At 37.5% G+C, this 27,813-nt stretch overlaps 1 pseudogene; it reads right to left on the bottom strand.

Moving 5' to 3' along the window:
• Nucleotides 1–27,813, bottom strand: part of LOC128533837 (NACHT, LRR and PYD domains-containing protein 12-like) — a 76,921-nt pseudogene that overhangs the window by 36,079 nt on the left and 13,029 nt on the right.

Below are 27,813 nucleotides of genomic sequence, written 5' to 3'. Positions count from 1 at the left end.
CCTGTACTAATAGTATGCTAAGTAGGCCCAACCTGCCTTTCATGGCACTGAGATCACATGACCTGAACCATCATTATAATTTTCTTCAAAACAACCATCATGGTGGACACAGAGGCAACTCGCAACAAAGACGTAAGCGTTTTACAGAATTTGCCAAGAAAAACATCCGGTTTGTTGACACCTTGTCACATTTGCATACTCATTAATATTCATTAGCGCCTGCCAAAGATGGGTGTGTACACCGGACCAGCCTTGTCTGTGTTCAATTATTTCAACGTTCATACAACACATTGTATTTGCTATAGTAACTATTTTCTTCTTTTCATTTTAACATACAATCCAACACATTATTGTGAGAACTATGTATGGTCTGTGTCTTTAGCATGTAAAATTACAAGTAAATTAGGTTTTTGTACAATTTAATTACATCATAAATACACTCAGTACAAAATTAGCCTCCCAAAACAGCTTTAAGTATAAACATAAACAGTATATTATAGCAATATAACTTCAAGTATACTAGTCTTTAGTCTTTGGAATTTGGAAAGATTAAGTACACTGTGAAAATTATTAAAGAAAATAGAGAAAGAGAACAAGGATGAAAGTATTTGATGAGTTTATTAAGGGCGATGGGACTAGAAAAGAGGATTTAAAATGAAAGAAGGTGGAGAGAGATCAAGACCAGAAGGTGGTGGTAATGCAACACAGTGGATGCCAACCGCCAGTAAACACCAAGAAGAAAAAGGACTAACTACATCATCAACCTGAGGCCACTGTTGCCATGGGTTACTAGACGCAGGCGCTGACCCTCTGTCGACATGTTAAATATGTTGAAATGTTTATTTTGACCTCCTAAGAGCAACACTAGATTATGGCTGCCTATCGTATATTGTATGTCTGCAGCAGAGTTTAACCTAAAGCCATTTGACATAATGCAATCTCAAACCCTGAGAGTCTGTTGTGGGACCTTTAAAGTAGCAGCCATACAGGTAGAAGTTGGGGAAATGCCATTAACAATAAGAAGAATAAAGCTAATGTTGGTAAATCTGCAAGAGCATAACACAGAGTACCCAATGAAGGCCATCCTCAAAGCGTGCTGGGACACAACAAATCCAATCTGTTGGACAGGGGACACCAAAGCAAAATGCCTAGGACTACAGAAGCTTGATACTGTATCAGTCCCACTAGTCTGGAAACAGGAAATTCATGCAGACAAAACCATCTGGATAACATCTTACAAATAGTGTCAGAATTATACCAGAAGGGTGTAAGGAGCTCTTTCCTATGGGTACCAGCACATGTAGGAGTAAAAGGAAATGAAGAAGCAGATAAAGTAGAAAATATACTAGGGAAAATTATCTGAAAAATATATAATAAACAAATGAAACTGGTTTAGCAGATAAAATCTAACAGTTTTTTTTTAATCATCGTCTTTTTTTGCTCGTGCCGTTACATATAATATCTGACGTTCCACACTCCAGTACAGCAGGAGGTAATGCACCAAAATCCACCAAAAAAACCTCAAAGAAGAAGAAGCTGTCTGCAGATGGGTCAGAGAGCTGAAGCACGTGTATAGTGATATGTCAGCGATATGACCCAGAGCCCAAAATACTTCTACTTTCACAGCCTCCATTCTGTGCAGAAGATGAATAGAAAGGTAAATCCTGGCCAAATCACAGACATGCTGATACACACGGGACTAATATCTTTACTTTAATACTTTTACTTTACAAATTACATACATGGCCGATTCGCACAGGATTAAGATCACAGATAACCTCCTCAATTACTACAAATAACTAGAGGTCCTCAGGTAATACTAATCCTGTGTGATTAGGTTTAAAGGTTTGCCTTTATTGTAGATTACAGAACACATGTTTTGTTGCTCTGGAGAAACATCTGTCCATTAAAGTGCCCCTATTATGCCATTTTAAAGGTTGCTAATATTGCTTAATGAGTCTCTTAAAACAGGTTTACATGTATGCAAGGTCAAAAAACACTTTAGTTTTCTCCAAAAATAGATTTAATTTTATCCCATTTCTAAATGATTCATAAACGACTCGTGTGAAGCAGTTTGTAGATTCAGTCTGTCTAAACCCCTCCTTTCTGTGAGCCCTCACTGCTGTGATTGGTCAGATGGCGCGGTCCTTTATGATTGGTCTACCGCTACAGCGTGTGTCGGAAAAATTAAAAATGTGCATATGTGTGTGTGATGCATTTTTCCCCTCGGGACTTGGCGTAGAAGGGCAAGGGGCATGCGCACTTCGCGAGTGTTAAGTTCAGTTTTGGTGAATGGTGGAGAATAAACAGTTAAAAAGGATTTCGTGTGCTCTCGTTTTTATTGTTTTTTTTTTATATTACAAACTGTTTAAGCGAACCCGGCATGAATGCTCGGTCACATTAACAAGAGTGAGGTAACGTTAATTGTAAGATGGCGGGCAAGTTGTTTGCGACGTAGACATTATGCAAATATGTTTCGTAGTGACAGGGATCCGTAACAGAGAAATATTAGATTTTAATAGACAAAAACTTCAGTTATAGTGCACTGTCGGCGTCACATACTGTATAGTGCAGATAGTTTATCTTCACATACAGCTACATGACACACTGCACGAAAGATTATATTTGAAAAAGCATAATAGGGGCACATTAACATTACAGTCAAAAAAAGTTAAATATAAAGTTAAATGTCCTGAATAAAATTAAAACTTATCATGCAATTGGTTAAAATGCAAGTTTCAAAACAACAGACATCACCTGAGACAATAAAGACATAAATGAGTGTGTGGATGATATTCTCATTTTACTACGTATTTGACTGGTTGTAACAGGAGGACTCCCATGCTAAACAATAACATTCGTGTCCAGTAGGGGGTGGTATTGCATTGTTCTGCTGTGTGGCTGGTATTGACTTGGCCTAGCTGATGTTCCTACGTGTTGTTGGAGTGTTTTACAAACCAGAAATCTAGAGTAACAAAACTGACAATGTAATATTTTAGGCAGTTTGTGTACATCTAGAGGAATGTAGTATCTGTAAAGTATTTGTCAGAATTTAATAAACACTGTAAGGTTTTCTGATATCGTGTGAGCTTTCCCGTGCCTTATAAGCTAATACTTCCTAAAGCCTATGGCCAGATTGAATCCAAATATTCAATAATAACATATTCATATAATAAATTTACATATTAATGACTTTTGTTATTTGAGGTTTGGGATGTACGTGACAGAGGACACCTGGACAAAAGCTTAAGTGTACTTTCTGTGTTGATAATCAACAGAGACCTTCAGACACATTGTGGGTGTATGCGGGTGTGTGTCTGAGTTGTCGTGTGTGTGTGGTCGTATGTGTGTGTGTGTGTGTGTGTGAGTGTGAGTGTGTGTGAGTGTTTGTGTTTCTCCCCCACGTCAGGGTCAGCTGGTGTCGTATCGCGATGTGACGAACACAAAAGCAATAATTTTTCATTTAACTCGTATAAACAAAAAATTTGGAGGCTCATTTTAAACCTTACAAACATCACAATGAACTTCATTTAAACATTTCACTGCATATCATACAGTTCATGGCTGCTGTTGGGAACTTTGTGGAATCAGAGACCAGGAGACAGTATTGTCAGATCTTTCAAGCAGAAGTTACTCTTCATTGAGAACTCGCTGTGCGTCGCTGTAGTCACTTTCACTGTAGCCAAGTCTGACTAAAACTCCGCTCTGGGATTTTATACTTTTCAAGGGGGAGGGATAAAAAGAGGTGGAGACGATCTAAACAAAGCATAGTGTAGTACAGGAATCAGCCTGGTAACGGAAGTTCATCAGCATAACAGTGGCTTTCAAATGAATAGGTGTTAATCTAATCAGCCTGACAGTATCACCCAGACCTTCACACTATCATAGACACAAAGGCACAGCCTGGCCTTAAGATTCGCATTCAGATTTACCTTGGGACCCTACCCAGTGGTCAGGAAGTACATAAAGACAAAAGGTTAATGTCTCAGACACCTGGGCTACCAGACTTGATCTTCTTAGAATGTCACCATCATTACCTCAAAATGTAAAACCCAATGTACATAACTCTTTCACATTTTTGTCACACTTAAATGATTTTGTCACACTTAAATGATTGAGATTATCAAACAAATTTTTATATTTCATAAGGATAACCTGAAATAAATGCAGTGTTTAAATAATGATTTTAATTATTAAAGGGAAAAAAAGCAGTTCTAACCCACCTGGCCCTGTGTGAAAACGTAACTGCCCCTGACATTGCTAAATCATCAAAGAACTGTGATCAATTAAACTGTTTTTGAAAGCTAAGTTAAGTTTCACTTGCCACAGCCTGACACACACACACACACACACACACACCCTTCGACAGCTCTGAGGTCTTGCCCATGGTGGTGAGGTTTAAATGTAAGACAGAGATAACGAGTTGTTAGAACACCTTCCTAAATTCATGTGTCCCACCTGAGCACATAACCAGTCTGTGGGGGACAGAATTACCGTTGGTTGGTAGGGGATCAAATACTTATACTAATTTACACTGAAATGCGACTCAATTCATAACATTTTTGTAATATGTTTATTTTTATGTAATATTCGGTCTACTGTATATCCTTTAAAATACACCTGATGATAAAAATATAGACAGTTCATTACTTTGGAAACTTTTGGGTAAACTTTCAAAATCTACAGGGGATCAAATAATTATATTCGAGTCCCAATATTGCTCCCTCTACCACCACCCCAGGTCAAATTTGCAATTTCACATGGCCATATCTTTGTCCTCTTGTCACAGGACAATTTCTGCCTGAAGCAGTAGCTCATGCTTCTCAGCTTTGACATGTTTGGTCTTAATTCGCGTCTCTCACTTGTATAGTCAACGTCTGTGCAAGCTTATATGTGTGTGTGTGTGTGTGTGTGTGTGTGTGTGTGTGTATAAGTCGTCCAGCACAGTAGTCCTCACATACAGTACACAGCACATGCACAAACACTTTACTTTTTTTAAAGGTTAAGTTAAGGTTGCAGGTTAATTTGTTTTACTTTTACTTTATAATTTTTTTATGGTTGTGGAACAAATAATTAGAGTTTTCATTATTTTTTATGGAGGAAATTCGTTTTGATTTACATGTGTTTTGATAATCCAAGGTTCCACTGTATTCTAATTTTCTGAGATACTGGTTTTTGGGTTTTCATTACCTATAAGCCATAATCATCAAAATTGAAGGAAATAAACTTAAAATACATCAATCTGTGTGTAATGAATCTGCATAATGACGTTCACTTTTTTAATTGTATTTTAATTTATTGAGATGCACCTGTACATGTGTGTCTAACATATGCATTATGGAATGTGACTGTATATAAAAATTGGGCTAAACAGTGGGGCACCTTCATTGTGGGCTTAATGAGGCCCCTAATAAGACCCAGATGTGGAGAGATGTGAAGAAATGTACAGTTGACTTTATTGCAGGGGTTGAAGCATACAGTATATAATGTGGGAAATGAATGAGGGAGTTAGTTGCTTCATGGATCGGCTCTGTCTGTTATTGATCAGCAATAAAGGCCGAAATCGTCTGGAAACAAAACCAGAGACTCAAGAGTGTTTTATACAACACTCGCAGTCTCCGCTCTAATTCATTCCAAAGGTGTTTCATCAGGTTGAGGTCAGGACTCAAGGACTTGATTTGTGCACTGGTGCCCGATTATGTTGGAACAGGAAGGGACATCCCCAAACTGTACCCACAAAATTGGGAACATGAAATTGTCCAAATCGTCTTAGTTTGCTGAAGCATTAAGAGTTCCTTTGTAAGGCGCTGAGCCCAACGACTGAAAAACAACCCCACACCTGTTCCAACATGACTGCGCACCAGTGCACAAAGCAAGATCCATAAAGGCTCATCCAAGAGTGTGGAAGAACCTGATTGGCCTGCACAGAGCCCTGACCTCAACCTCATAGAATACTACTGGAATGAATTAGAGCGGAGACTACGAGACAGGTCTTCTCGTCCAACATCTGATCACACAAAAGCACTTTTAGAAGATTAGTAAAAAAAAGAAAAAAACATAAACACACTCCTAAACCTTGTGGAAAGTCTTCCCAGAAGAGTTGAAGCTGTTATAGCTGCCATGGGTGGGACAACATCACATTAAACCCTATGGATTAAGAATTGGATGTTTCTCAAGTTCACATGCATGTGAAAGCAGATGAGTACACATACTGTACACACATACTTTTGGCAGTATATTGTATTTTTGGAAATGTTTAAAGTTTCCCAATCTCCAACACTGTAACAGTTATATTCAGCTTTACTTACATTGCTTTTCTGGATGCTGCAATCACAGGCATCAGCTTCAGAAGAACATCATCTGTTATCTTATCTGGACTGAAATACTTATTCGGGTCAATTTCCTCCAGCTCCTGTGCTGATGTCAGTAACACAAACACCAGAGCAGACAACTGTGATGAAGAGAGTTTCTTTTGTTTTCCAGATTTCAGGTAGCGTTGGATTTTATCCACTAGAGAATTATCACTCAGTTCATTCAGACAGTGGAACAGATTGATGGATTTCTCTGTAAAACGCTCTCTACTGATCTTCCACTTAATGTACTGAACTGTTTTCTCTGTGCTCTGTAAGTTCCTTCCTGTCTGTGTTACTAAGACCTGTAAGAGTTTTTGACTGGACTCCAGTGAGAGACCCAGAAGAAAGCGAAGGAAAAGATCCAGATGTCCAGTCTGACTTTTTAAAGCTTCAACTACAGCAGACTTGTGGAAATCTAAAACTGTAATTTCTTCCTTCATCTGTTTTGAAGCTCGACTCTTTTTAAGAACATTTTTATTGTCTATCCTGAACATCAGGTGCACATACAGAGCTGCGAGGTGTTCCTGAATGCTCAGATGAACAAAGCAGTACACTTTACTCTGGTGAAGCCCAAACTCCTCTCTGAAGATCTGCGTACACACACCTGAGTATACTGCTGCTTTTCTCACATCAATGCCACACTCTCTCAGGTCTTCATCATAGAAGATCAGGTTCCCTTTCTCCAGCTGCTCAAAAGCCAGTTGTCCCAGTTTAAGAAGCATTTCTTCATCACTCTCCTGCTTCTTTGAGTACTTTTCTCTTATGATGTTTATCTGAATGATGAGGAAGTGTGTGTACATTTGAGTCAGAGTCTTGGGGATCTCTTCTCTCTCTGCTTCACACAACATTCTCTCTAGAACAGCGGCTGAAATCCAGCAGAAGACTGGGATGTGACACATGATGTAGAGGCTTCTTAATGACTTCAGGTGTGTGATGATGTTATTGGCCAGGCTCTGATCACTGATCCTCTTCCTGAAGTACTCCTCCTTCTGTGGGTCATTGAACCCTCGTACCTCTGTGACTCGATGGACACACTCAGAGGGGATTTGATCAGCTGCTGCAGGTCGGGAGGTGATCCAGATGAGAGCAGAGGGAAGCAGATTCCCTTTGATCAGGTTTATCAGCAGCACGGGAACTGATACAGATTCAGTTACATCACACACTCTCTCTGTGTTCTGAAAATCCAGAGGAAAACGACACTCGTCCAATCCATCAAAAATAAACAGAACTTTTTCCGAACTGAACATTTCTGTTTCTTTTGTTTCTTTAAAAAAGACATGAAGGAGCTCCATCAGACTCAGTTTCTGGTCCTCCATCAAATTCAGCTCTCTGAAAGGAAGTGGAAATATGAGGTGGACGTCCTGATTTGCTTTCCCTTCAGCCCAGTCCACAATGAACTTCTGCACAGAGACAGTTTTTCCGATGCCAGCGACTCCCTTTGTCAGCACAGATCTGATGGGTTCGTCTTGTTCAGATAAGAGCTTAAAGATGTCATTGCATTTGATTGGTGTTTCCTCTGTTGTTATTCTCCTGGACGCTGCTTCAATCTGTCTCACCTCATGTTCATTATTGACTTCTTCACTGTCTCCCTCTGTGATGTAGAGCTCTGTGTAGATCTCATTCAGGAGTGTTTGGGTTCCCAGGTTTATTATCACTCCATTCAAGAACTGAAACTTCTTCATCAGATTTAATTTAAACTTTTCCTGGAATTCATTTACAGCAGCAGATTCTGGGTCGTGCCTATAAAATGAGACATGGGGTCCAATAATTAATCTTTAAGATCTAATTTTTCTGACCATTATCACTGATATTCTTTATAATGTTCTCACTGTGTGTTTATTTTATTCTACTGTATGTTTTCTATAATCTAATCACTCTGTACTTAATAACAGCAGAGATGTTTATAACAGCAGTGTGTCAGTGTCACAGTCATGTTGTTGGATTTGATCTTACCCTGTATCTCTGATGATGTTCTTTCCTGTTCTGTCTCCTGCCTTCTGTAGATCACTGTGGACAAAAAAAAAATCCAGTTAATAATTTTCACCACAGTTTAAATATTAGCCTCAAAGACATAGTTTGGGTGTTTTCAAGTCAGTATTTATCAGAATTAAGGTGCAAATAAGTGTTAAGTAGTACATTACAATAGGTCTTTATAAATATTCTGTTTTAAATTTTCCTCCTCTGCACACGCCTATGAAGTTTGTCACCCAGAGAGTGAGTTTAATGTAAGTAACCCGGGATAAATTTCACAATCCTCCATGCAAAAATGTATTCCAAAGTTTAATTTACTATTGGACACTAGTAAAATGATCTGTCCATGCAGTAAGATAAGTGTACTTAATAAGTGCAAAGGTATTATAGAAGTATTAGAAGGACATGGAATGGTGTTTTGAGCAGTGATGGGCTCATAGTCCAGCTGGTAAAGTATTTAAATCATGTGCTGCAGACATTGGGGCTTTGCTTTTTCTTTTGTTTATCAGCGGTTGTTTATTTGCCGAGTGCTGTGGATGGATTAGTCTACATGCAATAAATTGTACAGTAGGTGACGTCTCTAATTTAAAAATCATCAGTCACGCTGTGGTATGGCTTCTGATGGCTGTTGTTTTTTATTGTTATTTTAAATATTCCCATGATGACCCAGAGCTGCTTCAGTTTATTAGTGCCGTGTTGTCGGTTTGGGTGTTTCTTTTTTTTTTCTAAGTTAAAACCTCTATAGGTCGCACTGTTTTATCAGCACTTTCTGTTCAAGGCTCCTGTCTCCTCAGTCACTGATGTGAAATTGTGAACAAGTTACAGCTTCAGGCCTTTCAAACAGCTGCCCTGCCGATCCGTGACTAATCCCTGCCTGATCTGAGCGTGGAACATGATCCCCCACGATGACGCAGTGACTGAAGCTCCACCCCATTAACACCCTCTTGCGTTTTTTTTAATAAGTGGGTTGCAATACTGTATATTCCCGCCAGGGGGACTGCTTCATGTAAGTGCAGTGTCAGGGGCAGAGTTATACACATCCTGCAACAGACAGTGCTTGCATTGTCAGCATATTTTCATAATTAAATCAAGCCGTTCATCTTGGACGATAAAATTAGTGTCAGTGTCTGAGTACCAGTCATTAACTAAAGGGCACTATATTTAATGTCTAGTGTTACAATGCAGAGCAACGTATATTAACACTATGCAAAGTCACATCTGTGGACAAAGAGACACACATTCACACTTATGGCTGTGTTTTGTCTTGTAAATGTTGTATTCTTCATGTACACTGGTGGGGGTTCACGAACATAAAAACTAATATTACGTATAGCCAATTTAAATTATTTCTTAAAAATAAGATTTTAGCCAATAAATCCCACAGCGTCCCAGGTGGTAAACTGGTTAAGGGAGCTGCATTCAAAGCAGGTGATCGCCGGTTTGTGTCTTGACAATGCCAGTACACTTTAATTCGTATATTGCGCGTATGTCACAGCATGTTACAGACACTGTTCTAACTATATGATTCATTATATCACATAATGCACACGTTTTTATATTGTAGACTATTCATGTCATAGAGGAGATCTCTCTCTCTCTCGCAAAGCAGCTTTAACGATTTAAAAGAAAATTAGGGAAATGAGTGTGAAATGTTTGAGAAAATATGTATGAAACAAAATGATCAGATTGTATCTAATGAACAAGACGCAGGGGAAGAAAAAACTCCCTGAGATTTATCAATAAAGGCCGTAGAGCTCCACGATGTTGTTTCCAAGCTTAAACATGTTTAGTTCGTTACCTGACTGCAGATACAGAATGTCATTTTCTCAAACATGATTTTCCAACTTGGCTTTTATACAGATATACAGATACTACAGATTAAGAAGGCAACCCTAGGACCCTAAAGTACAAAATCACACACGCACACACACACACCTACACACATATAGCATGCACACATACAAGCACTGCAACAAAAAAATCTTCACTTTACACACATTAAGAACAGACATGCGTTATACCCTCTTCTATATTGTAAATGTTGTATTCTTCATGTAGGTTGGGGGTTATACTGTATACACACACACACACACACACACACACACACACACACACACACACACACACACACGTACCATTTTTAAATGAAAAATAAAAATAAGTCCACAAGGAAGTCTTGGTATTTCTCTAATCTGTCTTTAATGAACCCAATGAAAAAGTCATCCAGTCTGTGGTGTAGTTTTAGAGTAACTGGTTTTAAATCAGGATTCGAGTCTCTACGCTGTTACTAATACAATCTATATTTAATAGTCTACATACTTTTTATAGGATTCCGTTTTTACTGACTTTTTTACAGCACATATCCAGTCATTTCTTTCAATTCAGTTTTTCATTTTGTAACATTTTTACAGCGTTTATCATTAAATAAAACATCGAGTTATATTCTTGGTCTTTTGACTTGGCTAAATAAAACTCCTCTTACTGTAACATCTCTGTATATTATATATACAGTTTAGAGTATATTTATACAGTTTAGATTATATTGCCTGGTAAAAAAAAAATTTAAAAAATAATCTTATAATCATATGTGTTATAATCTTAATGGCAGAGCTGCATTTTCTATATATAATACTGTTAGTCACGATCCTCGCTCATACTTTGTAAACACTAGGACTGGCGACACTGATTCCCATCTCTGTTTACTTAAAAACTGTCAGTAACATGTCACATGTTGATTTATGTGTAAATGGGCATGTTTACAGTTAAAACGCCTCCCAGGAAATAGGTGAAGACGGGACTTACGTCATTCATCTGGGAACTGAGTGGTGTTCAGCTGGGCGAGGCTGTTCTAAGTGGCGTCTACTGTACATCAGTTCATGTGTAACTGCTGTGTGAGCAAAAATGGAAGCCTCACTTGGGACTTGCACGAAAATAAGCATGCAGTGATTCGTGATTTATGTGAGATGGGTATTGAAATGTTTAAAAATTTTGGCCGATATTCTAAGGAAAGTAAAAGTTTCTTAAAGAGAATCACTACAGGTGATGAGACATGGATTCATCACTATAAGCCTGAGACTAAACAGAGTATGGACCAGAAGTATCCTCAATGTCCGACCAAGAAAAAGTTAAAAACTCAACCATCAGCTGGAAAATTTATACTTACAGTTTTCTAGGATTTTCAAGGGCCAGTATTTAAATGTTATCAGGAAAAAGGTTCTACAATCAACAGTGCTCATTACAGTGAGACACTTACTGAGGAGCTGAAGCTTAAACTTCAGATTAAACAGAGACTACGGCTATCCAAGGACGTTGTAATCTTTCATAACGATGCATGTCCACACACTTTTGTCCACCCTGTCCACACTCGCATCCTCCCTATAGCCCTGATCTTGCTCTATCAGACTTTCACCTGTTTGGTCCCCTGAAGCTGTCCTGCAAGGACAAAAATTTACTTCTGATAAAGGACTGAAGACAGCAGTGCATTCGTGGCTCGCAGCTCAGCCTAAAACATTTTTTATGAAGGAATGCATGACAGATTGACAAAATGTATTAAAAAGCAAGGAAATAATGGGGAAAAAATTATGCATTTGTCTTTTCTAAAAGTTAATTAAAATAAATTCTACATCCAGAGTACGAATTTTTTTTTGACTCACCTTAGTATATTAATTTATCTCTACTGTTTTCTTTTGATTTAAAGTGGGATTTTGTGTGTGTGAGTGTGTGAGAGAGAGAGAGAGTGAAGTAGTGGGTGTACACGCTCAGCTGTGACTGGTTTTATAGAAATCCTTTAATGTGGATGTTGGTTTATGTACCTAATTATTGTCATAATTGAGTGAAGAGATTTTTCCTATAGATAATTGAATTAATTAGTTGAGAACTAAACTTTGTTCATTTAATGTTTCTCTATTCAGTGTGGTGGACTCGAAAATGTTCTTTCCAGATTAATAGTTTTTATTTAGAGTAACTCCTATTACTACATATAGCGGAATTTCCTGGTTAAATACAGATGTAACTCTAGAAGACTCTTTTGACTTGGTGATAGAAGGCAATATATTTCCTCACAGAACATACAGCAAGCAAAAACGTTTTTTGGACATTTAAGCCACACTTAGGAACATAATAATTGATCTACATCACAAAACAGCCTGTCAAACCTTGTGGTATTTATTTTAAGATACCACAAATGCTTAAAAAAAACTATCTAATTAAGACAAAAAATATTTGTACACTTAATAGTGTCTTCATTAAAGATAACAGATATGGTGTTTAGTATTTAGTTTCGTCCTGTTTATCTAGATGAATTTCCCTTAACTGTGACTTCAGCAGTGACATTAACAGTGAGGAGACATTACCTGTGTAGAGGTGAGAAGACTCCAGGTTTAAAATTAATAGGACGATCAATAGACCGATCACTCTTCATGGAGACACAGCTGGGTGCTGCTGATCCTGATCTCTCTCCCTGGAGTTTACTGCACAACATTACAGACAGGCCTTTAGTTATTTATATACACTCTTTACTGTTTTAAGTACCTTCTTAATGTAATAAGGACATAACTGTTAATATAATGAATAAATTATAACAATTCAATGCTAAGGGGTGCCTATTGGCTTTCCTTTTATGTTAAAAACTTTAGTAAAAATTATTCCTTTAATATGTTATCAATAAATACACAATATGGAAATTGTAACATGCAACTTTTCAATTCCCCTTCACCAGAACCAAGAGGTCAAAACCTGTTTCAGCATGACAATGCCCCTGTGTACAAAATGAACTTCATGAAAACACCAAGGAGGGGAGTTGGAGGTTGGAGTGAAATAACTTGACTGTCTAGTTCCGCAAACCCATTGAACACCTTTGTGATGAACTAAAACACTGACTGCACCCATGCCTCCTCACCCAGTATGAGTGCCTGACCTCACTAATGCTCTTGTAGATAAATGGTCACAAATCCATTTATCTACAAATTACAGCTACACACCAAACTCTAGTGAAAAACTCTCATAGAAGAGTGGAGATCATTTTAAACTGCAAAGTGGCAGTAACTCAGGAATGAGATGATTAAAAGCACATATGAGTGTGATAGTGAGGTGTCATAAACTGACGGCCATAAAGTGTATTTAAGTTTTGAACAATGCATGGCAAAAATATGAAAACAGGACACTGACATGGTGTCTGAGCTAAGCCAAGTGGGCATTGGTGTTTTTTAAGAGACAAATCAATCTGCAGGCTGTGATTTATTGTGTGTCTGACACTTTTCTATCATAGCAAGTATTAACTTTTTCTTTAACAATCTTTAATACAGTACGTCATCTGTGCATTTGGACTTGATGGACCAGACTTCCCCATGCACATCACTGAGTCTTGGGAAACCATTTCCTCTAGATCATTGGATTACTTATGATATATATTTAGTTAAGGGTCTTAATTCTTTGTTCATTCAGTGTTTCCCCATTTAGGGTGGCGTACTCTGTAACCATCCTCCCAGATTAACTCTTTATAGTTAGAGTAACTCCTACTACATAATTATAGCCAGATTATCTTGTTGAATATCGACGTAAATCTAGAAGATCCTTTTGGCTTTGTGTCCTTTTAATTTCTACATTATGCTAAGCGGTGACATAACCTGGCGGGTGGGTTCATTAAAGATAACAGATATGGTGTTTTAGTATTTAGTTTTCCGTCCTGTTTATCTAGATGAATTTCCCTTTAACTGTGACTTCAGCAGTGACATTAACAGTGAGGAGACATTACCTGTGTAGAGGTGAGGAGTCCCCAGCTTTAAAATTAATAGGACGATCAATAGACCGATCACTCTTCATGGAGACACAGCTGGGTGCTGCTGATCCTGATCTCTCTCCCTGGAGTTTACTGCACAACATTACAGACAGCTCTTTAGTTATTTATATACACTCTTTATTGTTAATATTAAAACGGCGTCTATGTCCTGTCAGCATCTAAATTATGCTTAATGGTGATCTAACCTGCGATGACAGAACATACAGTGAGCAAAATGGTTTTAGACAATTAAGCCAAACTTAGAAACAATATAATTTACCTTCATTACAAAACAGCCTGACCAATCAAGTGGCATTTATTTTAAAGATACCACAAACACATTTTTAAGAAAAAACTTGTTCCTTGTTCAATGTTCAAGGTGTCCACAAACTGTTGGCCAAAACAAATTAATGTTTCGAACAATTCATGGCCAAAATATGAAAATAGGAAAATAGGACATTACTATTGTAAATACAGCTAAGCCAGGTCGGCATTGGTGTTTTTTTTTTGTTTTTTTTTTTAAGACAAAACAAGCTGTGATGCTTTGTGTGTTCTGACACTTTTTTAATCGAAGCAAGTTGTTTAGCAATTCTTAATACACACGTCATCTGTGCATTTGGACCAAATGGACCAGACCCCCCCCCCCCCCCCCCCCCCCATGCTCATCACTGAGTCTTGGGCAAACATTTATTTTATTAATATTTATATATATTTGTATTAACCACAAAGTGTACTTTTTTTGTATTTGTAATTGTCCAGAAGTATAACAGCATGCTACTGCTGTAATAAAAATATATACTTATAGTACATTAATCATGTATTTGTAACACAGTAAAAATAGCTGTAATGTATTTAATATATTAAATATATACTTAAATTGTATTAATTACTGTCAGGTATGTACGTTAGTACACACAAAGGCATATACGTGTACTAAGTATACTTAAAGTTGTTCCACTTTAGCACACAAAAGTATACTTAATACACTTAAAATTTGTACTTTTGTACAATTTAATTACAACTTAAATACACTTAGTACAAAATTAGTTGTTCCAAAATAGCAAACTTTAAGTATACTAGTTATTAGTCTGGCTGCAAGTACATTTAAGTATGCTTTGGCATGCTAGGATTTAATATACTTAGTATACTTTTTTTTTTTACTAGGGAACAGATATGTTGTTTTAATATTTAGTTTGCCATCCTGTTTATCTAGATGAATTTTCCTTTTAACTGTGACTTCAGCAGTGGCATTAAGGCCTTGTTCACACGAGCGTTTAATTTTTGGATAAACGAACGCGCTCTGAACGTCCTAGACGTTTATGTTGCGTTTTGTAGTGGCTCTCGATTGACTTCTACACTGGCGGTCGTTTGTCTCTGTCTAACGCCAGCCTGCAGCCCAAATTGTAGTTTGTGTGTTAACCTGTGGGGGCAGTGTGTCGGGAACTGGATATGAAAGCCCTTGTCGTTTTATTTGAGGTGCCTCTTTTTAATATGGATCATTTTGCTATATTAGACATTAATCTTATTGTTTTAAAAATTCTAATTAAATTATTATATTTTTATATAATATATAAAAAATTATTAAATATTAATATGGCGACATAGGGAGAGAAAAAATCGCCGCCGCTACTGGGTTCACCCTCTGACTGCACAACGTCAGATTAAAGGAAGTTTTTTGTGGTTTATGAAAAAATGCGAAAAATTTTTAAGTATTTTATTTTGCTTTTTTTCCCCGCATTTCCCTATGTATAGCATTTAGGATCATGGGATACATCCGGTCCTCCGAAACGTAAATGAACGCGGAGAAAACGCACTAGAAGCATTTTTCTTGCGTTCGTTGGGATTTGAACGGCAAGAAAAAGCTGAATGCAACGTTTTTTTTTTGACACCGTATAAACGCACAGCCGGACAAACTCACGTTACCAAAGCCCCTGTGAACACTCTTATTGACTCCTATGTGTAAAAAAGACTCGGCGCTTGATCCACGCTCACCGGACGCTACGAACGCCAGACAAACGCTCGATTTTAACGCCCGTGTGAACAAGGCCTAACAGTGAGGAGACATTACCTGTGTAGAGGTGAGAAGACTCCAGGTTTAAAATTAATAGGACGATCAATAGACCGATCACTCTTCATGGAGACACAGCTGGGTGCTGCTGATTCTGATCTCTCTCCCTGGAGTTTACTGCACAACATTACAGACAGTCCTTCAGTTATTTATATACACTCTTTACTGTTTTAAATATCTTCTTAATGTAATAAGGACATAATTGTTAATATAGTGAATAAATTATAACAATTTAATGCTAAGTGATGCCTATTAGCTTTCCTTTCATATTAAAAACTTTAGGTAAATTATACCTTTTATATGTTATTAATAAATACACAATATGGAAATTGTACCCTAACATGCAACACTGCAATTCCCCTTCACCAGAACCAAGAAGCCAAAACCTGTTTCAGCATGAAAATGCCCCTGTGCACAAAGTGAACTTCATGAAAACACCAAGGAGGGAAGTTGGCGGTTGGAGTGAAAGAACTTCTAAGCTAACCAGGTGGGCATTGGTGGTGGTAGTGTTTTTTTTTTTTTAATTAACAAATCAATCTGCAGGCTGTGATGTATTGTGTGTCTGACATTTTTTTTTATCATAGCAAGTATTAACTTTTTCTTTAACAATATTTAATGCAGTATGTCATCTGTGCATTTGCGCAATACGAGCAAAGATTTTTAATAAAGTTTGACTTGAAAAAGGAGCACTGTCTTGGTTTACACCAACCAAGTATCATATATCATGCATGCCTCCTCACCCAGTATGAGTGCCTGACCTCACTAATGCTCTTGTAGATAAATGAGCACAAATCCTCACAGCTACACACCAAACTCTAGTGAAAAACTCTCATAGATCATTTTAAACTGCAAAGTGGCACTTACTTAGGAATGAGATGATCAAAAGCACATATGAGTGTAATAGTGAGGTGTCATAAACTGTTGGACATAAAGTGTATTTAAGTTTTAAACAATTTATGGACAAATATATAAATAGGACATTAAGACTGTATATACAGTACAGCTAAGCCAGGTGGGTATTGGAGTTGTTACTTTACAGGGGGATAAAAGAAGCTGTCAAGTATTGTGTGTTCTGAAACCATAGCAACTTTTTAGCAATTAATAAAAATATTATGTCATCTGTGCATTTGGACTAGGTGGACCAGACGTTCCTCTCAATGCACATCACTGAGTCTTGGGCAACTTTTTCCTGTAGATCATTGGATTACTTATTATATACTGTATATATTTAGTTAAGGGTATTAATCTCACAGCTACACAAAAAACTCTAGTGAAAAACTCTCAAAGAAGCGGGGAGATCATTTTAAACTGCAAAGTGGCAGTAACTCAGTAATGAGATGATCAAAAGCACATATGAGTGTGATAGTGAGGTGTCATAAACTGACGGCCATAAAGTGTATTTAAGTTTTGAACAATGCATGGCAAAAATATGAAAATATGACACTGACATGGTGTCTGAGCTAAGCCAAGTGGGCATTGGTGTTTTTTTTTTTTTTTTAAGAGACAAATCAATCTGCAGGCTGTGATGTATTGTGTGTCTGACACTTTTCTATCATAGCAAGTATTAACTTTTTCTTTAACAATCTTTAATACAGTACGTCATCTGTGCATTTGGACTTGATGGACCAGACTTCCCCATGCACATCACTGAGTCTTGGGAAACCATTTCCTCTAGATCATTGGATTACTTATGATATATATTTAGTTAAGGGTCTTAATCCTTTGTTCATTCGGTGTTTCCCCATTTAGGGTGGCGTACTCTGTAACCATCCTCCCAGATTAACTCTTTATAGTTAGAGTAACTCCTACTACATAAATATAGCAAGATTTTCTTGTTGAATATCGACGTAAATCTAGAAGATCCTTTTGGCTTTGTGTCCTTTTAATTTCTACATTATGCTAAGCGGTGACATAACCTGGCGGGTGGGTTCATTAAAGATAACAGATATGGTGTTTTAGTATTTAGTTTTCCGTCCTGTTTATCTAGATGAATTTCCCTTTAACTGTGACTTCAGCAGTGACATTAACAGTATGGAGACATTACCTGTGTAGAGGTGAGGAGTCCCCAGCTTTAAAATTAATAGGACGATCAATAGACCGATCACTCTTCGTGGAGACACAGCTGGGTGCTGCTGATCCTGATCTCTCTCCCTGGAGTTTACTGCACAACATTACAGACAGCTCTTTAGTTATTTATATACACTCTTTATTGTTAATATTAAAACGGCGTCTATGTCCTGTCAGCATCTAAATTATGCTTAATGGTGATCTAACCTGCGATGACAGAACATACAGTGAGCAAAATGGTTTTGGACAATTAAGCCAAACTTAGAAACAATATAATTTACCTTCATTACAAAACAGCCTGACCAATCAAGTGGCATTTATTTTAAAGATACCACAAACACATTTTTAAGAAAAAACTTGTTCCTTGTTCAATGTTCAAGGTGTCCACAAACTGTTGGCCAAAACAAATTAATGTTTCGAACAATTCATGGCCAAAATATGAAAATAGGAAAATAGGACATTACTATTGTAAATACAGCTAAGCCAGGTCGGCATTGGTGTTTTTTTTTTTTTTTTTAAGACAAAACAAGCTGTGATGCTTTGTGTGTTCTGACACTTTTTTAATCGAAGCAAGTTGTTTAGCAATTCTTAATACACACGTCATCTGTGCATTTGGACCAAATGGACCAAACCCCCCCCCCCATGCTCATCACTGAGTCTTGGGCAAACATTTATTTTATTAATATTTATATATATTTGTATTAACCACAAAGTGTACTTTTTTTCTATTTGTAATTGTCCAGAAGTATAACAGCATGCTACTGCTGTAATAAAAATATATACTTATAGTACATTAATCATGTATTTGTAACACAGTAAAAATAGCTGTAATGTATTTAATATATTAAATATATACTTAAATTGTATTAATTACTGTCAGGTATGTACGTTAGTACACACAAAGGCATATACGTGTACTAAGTATACTTAAAGTTGTTCCACTTTAGCACACAAAAGTATACTTAATACACTTAAAATTTGTACTTTTGTACAATTTAATTACAACTTAAATACACTTAGTACAAAATTAGTTGTTCCAAAATAGCAAACTTCAAGTATACAAGTTATTAGTCTGGCTGCAGGTACATTTAAGTATGCTTTGGCATGCTAGGATTTAATATACTTAGTATACTTTTTTTTTTTACTAGGGAACAGATATGTTGTTTTAATATTTAGTTTGCCATCCTGTTTATCTAGATGAATTTTCCTTTTAACTGTGACTTCAGCAGTGGCATTAAGGCCTTGTTCACACGAGCGTTTAATTTTTGGATAAACGAACGCGCTCTGAACGTCCTAGACGTTTATGTTGCGTTTTGTAGTGGCTCTCGATTGACTTCTACACTGGCGGTCGTTTGTCTCTGTCTAACGCCAGCCTGCAGCCCAAATTGTAGTTTGTGTGTTAACCTGTGGGGGCAGTGTGTCGGGAACTGGATATGAAAGCCCTTGTCGTTTTATTTGAGGTGCCTCTTTTTAATATGGACCATTTTGCTATATTAGACATTAATCTTATTGTTTTAAAAATTCTAATTAAATTATTATATTTTTATATAATATATAAAAAATTATTAAATATTAATATGGCGACATAGGGAGAGAAAAAATCGCCGCCGCTACTGGGTTCACCCTCTGACTGCACAACGTCAGATTAAAGGAAGTTTTTTGTGGTTTATGAAAAAATGCGAAAAATTTTTAAGTATTTTATTTTGCTTTTTTTCCCCGCATTTCCCTATGTATAGCATTTAGGATCATGGGATACATCCGGTCCTCCGAAACGTAAATGAACGCGGAGAAAACGCACTAGAAGCATTTTTCTTGCGTTCGTTGGGATTTGAACGGCAAGAAAAAGCTGAATGCAACGTTTTTTTTTTGACACCGTATAAACGCACAGCCGGACAAACTCACGTTACCAAAGCCCCTGTGAACACTCTTATTGACTCCTATGTGTAAAAAAGACTCGGCGCTTGATCCACGCTCACCGGACGCTACGAACGCCAGACAAACGCTCGATTTTAACGCCCGTGTGAACAAGGCCTAACAGTGAGGAGACATTACCTGTGTAGAGGTGAGAAGACTCCAGGTTTAAAATTAATAGGACGATCAATAGACCGATCACTCTTCATGGAGACACAGCTGGGTGCTGCTGATCCTGATCTCTCTCCCTGGAGTTTACTGCACAACATTACAGACAGTCCTTCAGTTATTTATATACACTCTTTATTGTTAATATTAAAACGGCGTCTATGTCCTGTCAGCATCTAAATTATGCTTAATGGTGATCTAACCTGCGATGACAGAACATACAGTGAGCAAAATGGTTTTGGACAATTAAGCCAAACTTAGAAACAATATAATTTACCTTCATTACAAAACAGCCTGACCAATCAAGTGGCATTTATTTTAAAGATACCACAAACACATTTTTAAGAAAAAACTTGTTCCTTGTTCAATGTTCAAGGTGTCCACAAACTGTTGGCCAAAACAAATTAATGTTTCGAACAATTTATGGCCAAAATAGGAAAATATGAAAATAGGACATTACTATTGTAAATACAGCTAAGCCAGGTCGGCATTGGTGTTTTATGGTTTTTTTTTAAGACAAAACAAGCTGTGATGCTTTGTGTGTTCTGACACTTTTTTAATCGAAGCAAGTTGTTTAGCAATTCTTAATACACACGTCATCTGTGCATTTGGACCAAATGGACCAGACCCCCCCCCCCCCCCCCCATGCTCATCACTGAGTCTTGGGCAAACATTTATTTTATTAATATTTATATATATTTGTATTAACCACAAAGTGTACTTTTTTGTATTTGTAATTGTCCAGAAGTATAACAGCATGCTACTGCTGTAATAAAAATATATACTTATAGTACATTAATCATGTATTTGTAACACAGTAAAAATAGCTGTAATGTATTTAATATATTAAATATATACTTAAATTGTATTAATTACTGTCAGGTATGTACGTTAGTACACACAAAGGCATATACGTGTACTAAGTATACTTAAAGTTGTTCCACTTTAGCACACAAAAGTATACTTAATACACTTAAAATTTGTACTTTTGTACAATTTAATTACAACTTAAATACACTTAGTACAAAATTAGTTGTTCCAAAATAGCAAACTTCAAGTATACAAGTTATTAGTCTGGCTGCAAGTACATTTAAGTATGCTTTGGCATGCTAGGATTTAATATACTTAGTATACTTTTTTTTTTTACTAGGGAACAGATATGTTGTTTTAATATTTAGTTTGCCATCCTGTTTATCTAGATGAATTTTCCTTTTAACTGTGACTTCAGCAGTGGCATTAAGGCCTTGTTCACACGAGCGTTTAATTTTTGGATAAACGAACGCGCTCTGAACGTCCTAGACGTTTATGTTGCGTTTTGTAGTGGCTCTCGATTGACTTCTACACTGGCGGTCGTTTGTCTCTGTCTAACGCCAGCCTGCAGCCCAAATTGTAGTTTGTGTGTTAACCTGTGGGGGCAGTGTGTCGGGAACTGGATATGAAAGCCCTTGTCGTTTTATTTGAGGTGCCTCTTTTTAATATGGACCATTTTGCTATATTAGACATTAATCTTATTGTTTTAAAAATTCTAATTAAATTATTATATTTTTATATAATATATAAAAAATTATTAAATATTAATATGGCGACATAGGGAGAGAAAAAATCGCCGCCGCTACTGGGTTTACCCTCTGACTGCACAACGTCAGATTAAAGGAAGTTTTTTGTGGTTTATGAAAAAATGCGAAAAATTTTTAAGTATTTTATTTTGCTTTTTTTTCCCGCATTTCCCTATGTATAGCATTTAGGATCATGGGATACATCCGGTCCTCCGAAACGTAAATGAACGCGGAGAAAACGCACTAGAAGCATTTTTCTTGCGTTCGTTGGGATTTGAACGACAAGAAAAAGCTGAATGCAACGTTTTTTTTTTGACACCGTATAAACGCACAGCCGGACAAACTCACGTTACCAAAGCCCCTGTGAACACTCTTATTGACTCCTATGTGTAAAAAAGACTCGGCGCTTGATCCACGCTCACCGGACGCTACGAACGCCAGACAAACGCTCGATTTTAACGCCCGTGTGAACAAGGCCTAACAGTGAGGAGACATTACCTGTGTAGAGGTGAGAAGACTCCAGGTTTAAAATTAATAGGACGATCAATAGACCGATCACTCTTCATGGAGACACAGCTGGGTGCTGCTGATTCTGATCTCTCTCCCTGGAGTTTACTGCACAACATTACAGACAGTCCTTCAGTTATTTATATACACTCTTTACTGTTTTAAATATCTTCTTAATGTAATAAGGACATAATTGTTAATATAGTGAATAAATTATAACAATTTAATGCTAAGTGATGCCTATTAGCTTTCCTTTCATATTAAAAACTTTAGGTAAATTATACCTTTTATATGTTATTAATAAATACACAATATGGAAATTGTACCCTAACATGCAACACTGCAATTCCCCTTCACCAGAACCAAGAAGCCAAAACCTGTTTCAGCATGAAAATGCCCCTGTGCACAAAGTGAACTTCATGAAAACACCAAGGAGGGAAGTTGGCGGTTGGAGTGAAAGAACTTCTAAGCTAACCAGGTGGGCATTGGTGGTGGTAGTGGTTTTTTTTTTTAATTAACAAATCAATCTGCAGGCTGTGATGTATTGTGTGTCTGACATTTTTTTTTATCATAGCAAGTATTAACTTTTTCTTTAACAATATTTAATGCAGTATGTCATCTGTGCATTTGCGCAATACGAGCAAAGATTTTTAATAAAGTTTGACTTGAAAAAGGAGCACTGTCTTGGTTTACACCAACCAAGTATCATATATCATGCATGCCTCCTCACCCAGTATGAGTGCCTGACCTCACTAATGCTCTTGTAGATAAATGAGCACAAATCCTCACAGCTACACACCAAACTCTAGTGAAAAACTCTCATAGATCATTTTAAACTGCAAAGTGGCACTTACTTAGGAATGAGATGATCAAAAGCACATATGAGTGTAATAGTGAGGTGTCATAAACTGTTGGACATAAAGTGTATTTAAGTTTTAAACAATTTATGGACAAATATATAAATAGGACATTAAGACTGTATATACAGTACAGCTAAGCCAGGTGGGTATTGGAGTTGTTACTTTACAGGGGGATAAAAGAAGCTGTCAAGTATTGTGTGTTCTGAAACCATAGCAACTTTTTAGCAATTAATAAAAATATTATGTCATCTGTGCATTTGGACTAGGTGGACCAGACGTTCCTCCCCATGCACATCACTGAGTCTTGAGCAACTTTTTCCTGTAGATCATTGGATTACTTATTATATACTGTATATATTTAGTTAAGGGTATTAATCTCACAGCTACACAACAAACTCTAGTGAAAAACTCTCAAAGAAGCGGGGAGATCATTTTAAACTGCAAAGTGGCAGTAACTCAGTAATGAGATGATCAAAAGCACATATGAGTGTGATAGTGAGGTGTCATAAACTGACGGCCATAAAGTGTATTTAAGTTTTGAACAATGCATGGCAAAAATATGAAAATATGACACTGACATGGTGTCTGAGCTTAGCCAAGTGGGCATTGGTGTTTTTTTTTTTTTTTAAGAGACAAATCAATCTGCAGGCTGTGATGTATTGTGTGTCTGACACTTTTCTATCATAGCAAGTATTAACTTTTTCTTTAACAATCTTTAATACAGTACGTCATCTGTGCATTTGGACCTAATGGACCAGACTTCCCCATGCACATCACTGAGTATTGGGAAACCATTTCCTCTAGATCATTGGATTACTTATTATAAATATTTAGTTAAGGGTCTTAATCCTTTTTTCATTCAGTGTTTCCCCATTTAGGGTGGCGTACTCTGTAACCATCCTCCAAGATTAACTCTTTATAGTTAGAGTAACTCCTACTACATAAATATAGCAAGATTTTCTTGTTGAATATTGACGTAAATCTAGAAGATTCTTTGGCTTTGTGTCCTTTTCATTTCTACATTATGCTAAGCGGTGACATAACCTGTGATGACGGACCATACAGAGAGCAGAATGTAATGGTACAATTACACCACACTTAGAAACATAATAATTTACCTACATTACAAAACAGCCTTTCAAACCTCATGGCATTTATTTTAAGATACCACAAATGCATAAAAAAAACACAATCTAATTAGTGTAAGGGTCCACCACTGGACTACTGTGTTTCATTTTGTAGTTTTTGTTGGCTGACTTAGTTTCCCAGCAGGCACCTCGGTCAGGTGATGCGAGTGCACACCTGAACCGAGGTAGCCATCAATCCATCTATAAATAGCTGTTTAGACTGGGAAACTGGGTCGAGCATTTTAGGTTTTACCACTGTCATGTGTGTGGGCATTTTGTTCTGTTTTGTTCTTTGTTTAGTTTGTATTTTGATTTAAGTTGTGTTGACTTGGGCTCTCTTATTGGCAATGTTTCTGTGTATGTTTTGTGTGTCTGTGGAGCTGATTCAGTCCTGTCCTAAAGGTATGTGAGTATGGTGGTCCTTGTCCTTTCTGTGTTCTTATGTGTTTAGCTAGAGCCAGGTAAGTAGTTAGGTGTGTGTTTGGCTAGGAGCCTGTTTAGCTAAAATCTATGCTGAGCTAACTAGCATGCTTCTAGCCATAGCCCCTTTGTGTCTCTAGCTGTCCTGTGTTTCCTATCCCCCTAGTGTCCCAGTGCGCCTAGTTTTAGAGTGCCGCCCCTCCTAGCTTTGGAGTACCGACTAGCTTGTTAGTGCCGCCTCGCCTAGCCACTGGGTATCCTCTGTCTGTGTTTCTGTGCCCCATTCCCTAGTGTGTGTTAAGCTATTAGGTAAGTGTAGCTTAGTGCATGTTGGGGCTGAAGACATGTTTAGCTAAAAGCCATGCCTAGCGGACTGCTATGTCTTTAGCCCTCGTCCCGTCTCTCTCTTGGTCTCTCGTTTCTAGTCTCTACGTGTCTCCCTCTAGTCTCTACGTGTCTCCCTCTAGTCTCTACGTGTCTCCCTCTAGTCTCTACGTGTCTCCCTCTAGTCTCTACGTGTCTCCCTCTAGTCTCAGCTCCACACATAGTTTGTGTGTCCTGTTATGTGTTTGTCCTCCTCCTGCCTGTGTCTCGCCACAGGATGTGTGTTTGTCCTCCAGTCTGTGTCTTGCCAGAGAGCCCCTGTTAGCACAGAGTTAAGTATTGTTTAAGTCTGTTTGTTCCTTTGTTTGTGTCTTTATTTATACTTTGTGTTTAATGTTCATTAAAGACTCTTTTTTTCTGATTACACACCCCTCTGCCTCTGTGCCTGCTCTCACTGCCCACGGCGATCAACACCTGCCTTTACACAACGTTCGTGACAATTAGGACAAAAAATATTTGGACACTTAATAGTGGCTTCATTAAAGATAACAGATATGTTTTAGTATTTAGTTTGCCGTCCTGTTTATCTAAATGAATTTCCCTTTAACTGTGACTTCAGCAGTGATAACAGTGAAGAGACGTTACCTGTGTAGAGGTGAGAAGACTCCAGCTTTAAAATTAATAGGACGATCAATAGACCGATCACTCTTCATGGAGACACAGCTGGGTGCTGCTGATCCTGATCTCTCTCCCTGGAGTTTACTGCACAACATTACAGACAGTCCTTTAGTTATTTATATACACTGTTTATTGTTAATATTAAAACAGCGTCTATGTCCTGTCAGTATCTAAATTATGCTTAATGGTGATCTAACCTCCGATGACAGAACATACAGTGAGCAAAATGGTTTTGGACAATTAAGCCAAACTTAGAAACGATATAATTTACCTACATTACAAAACAGCCTGACCAATCAAGTGGCATTTATTTTAAAGATACCACAAACACATTTTTAAGAAAAAACTAAAAAAAAAAAAAAATGTTCAAGGTGTCCACAAACTGTTGGTCAAAACAAATTAATGTTTCGAACAATTCATGGCCAAAATATGAAAATAGGACATTACTATGGTATTTACAGCTAAGCCAGGTGGGCATTGGGACCAAATGAACCAGACTTCGCCCCCCCCACCCAGGCACATCACTGAGTCTTGGGCAAACATTTTCTGTAGATAACTGAATTACTTATGATATATATTCAGTTAAGGGTGTTAATCCCTTATTCATTCAGTGTTTCCCCATCTTCCAAGAATAATTCCTTTTTAGTTTGAGTAACTCCTACTACTACATACAGCAAGATTTCCTGGTGAATATTGATGTAACTCTAGAAGATTATTTTGTGTTAGTGTTCTGTCAGCATCTAAATTATACTAAGTGAAGATCTAATCTACAATGACAGAACATACAGCAAGTACAAACGTTTTTGGACGCCATACTTAAAAACAATGTAACTACTAGGGCTGGGCGATAAAACGATAACGATATGTATCGTGATAGACACGTGATCAATATCAATAAAAAATGTGTTCGATAAAATGTTCGATAATTTTTATTCTTTGTCGGAAGAAAACAGAGGTCGCAAAGCTAGTTTGGTTGCTGTCATGCGCCCTCGCTCCGCGACCGGCACTAGGACCCTGAAGTAGTACGCTCGCGATTCAGGAAGTATAAAAGGAGACAAGATGGCGCTTCACATTGCTAAGGCAATAAGTCTGCCCATGCCGTTTCCGACGCTTCGCCGGATCTTATGTGATTTTGGCTCCAATTCTCACATTTCCTCGTTCACGCACATTGGACGGCATTACCCACAAAGCATTGCCTGCACTGGACTACACTCCCGTAAACAGCTGCCGTAAAATCAACCCCTCTCCCGCAAAAGCGGGTATAATTGTGTAAACTCTTGCTCTCGGCGTGAGAGTTCTTACAATGATTCGCGTGGTTATCCTGCCTGTTCGCGCTATTTCCGCGTTTGGATTTACCGTCCACGCTTCAAGGGCTAACTGCTAGTCTTCTGGTCCGCTTCTGGTTGCCCGTGACAATTGCATTAACAAAGGCACTCGCTCTCTGGTAACCTAGCAACGTAGGGAGTGATACTGTTACATGATTGACGTTAGTGTATCACGTTTGGTTGCGCCATGTTGTTGTCTCATGCTGGTCTGCCGGATTCCTCTTCAAAAGCAGAAAATGCACTTATTTTATTACACTTTATTAAGCATTTCTTACATTATCTTTCATTTTGCACCGTAAATGTTGAGAGATAATTGTTAAGTGTTCATTGTGACTTTAGACTTATTTTTACATTTTAATTATTTGAGTTTTCCATGGTTATTGACATTTCTGTCTTAATAACTGAGGGGACTATGATCAGAGGAAGGTTAAGTTTAAAATAAAAATGTTTAAATGTAATATATTTTTCTCCTGGTCCTTATTTTAAATGGGTCATAAAAATATCAAAAATTATCAATATCGATCGATATGAAACACTGATATCGTGATACAGTTTTCAGCCATATCGCCCAGCCCTAGTAACTACTGTCACGACGTGTGCCTGTGATGGGCGTGCGCCCAAATATACTATCGCTCCTCGCTCACTTTGTAGGCTTCCTAAATAGGCAAAGGGACGAAGCTGCCTATTCGGGCCGGCTGGCGA

Source organism: Clarias gariepinus, chromosome 12, assembly GCF_024256425.1.
Source record: "Clarias gariepinus isolate MV-2021 ecotype Netherlands chromosome 12, CGAR_prim_01v2, whole genome shotgun sequence".
Taxonomy (NCBI): Eukaryota; Metazoa; Chordata; class Actinopteri; order Siluriformes; family Clariidae; genus Clarias; species Clarias gariepinus.
This window is presented reverse-complemented; position numbering and strand designations above follow the sequence as displayed.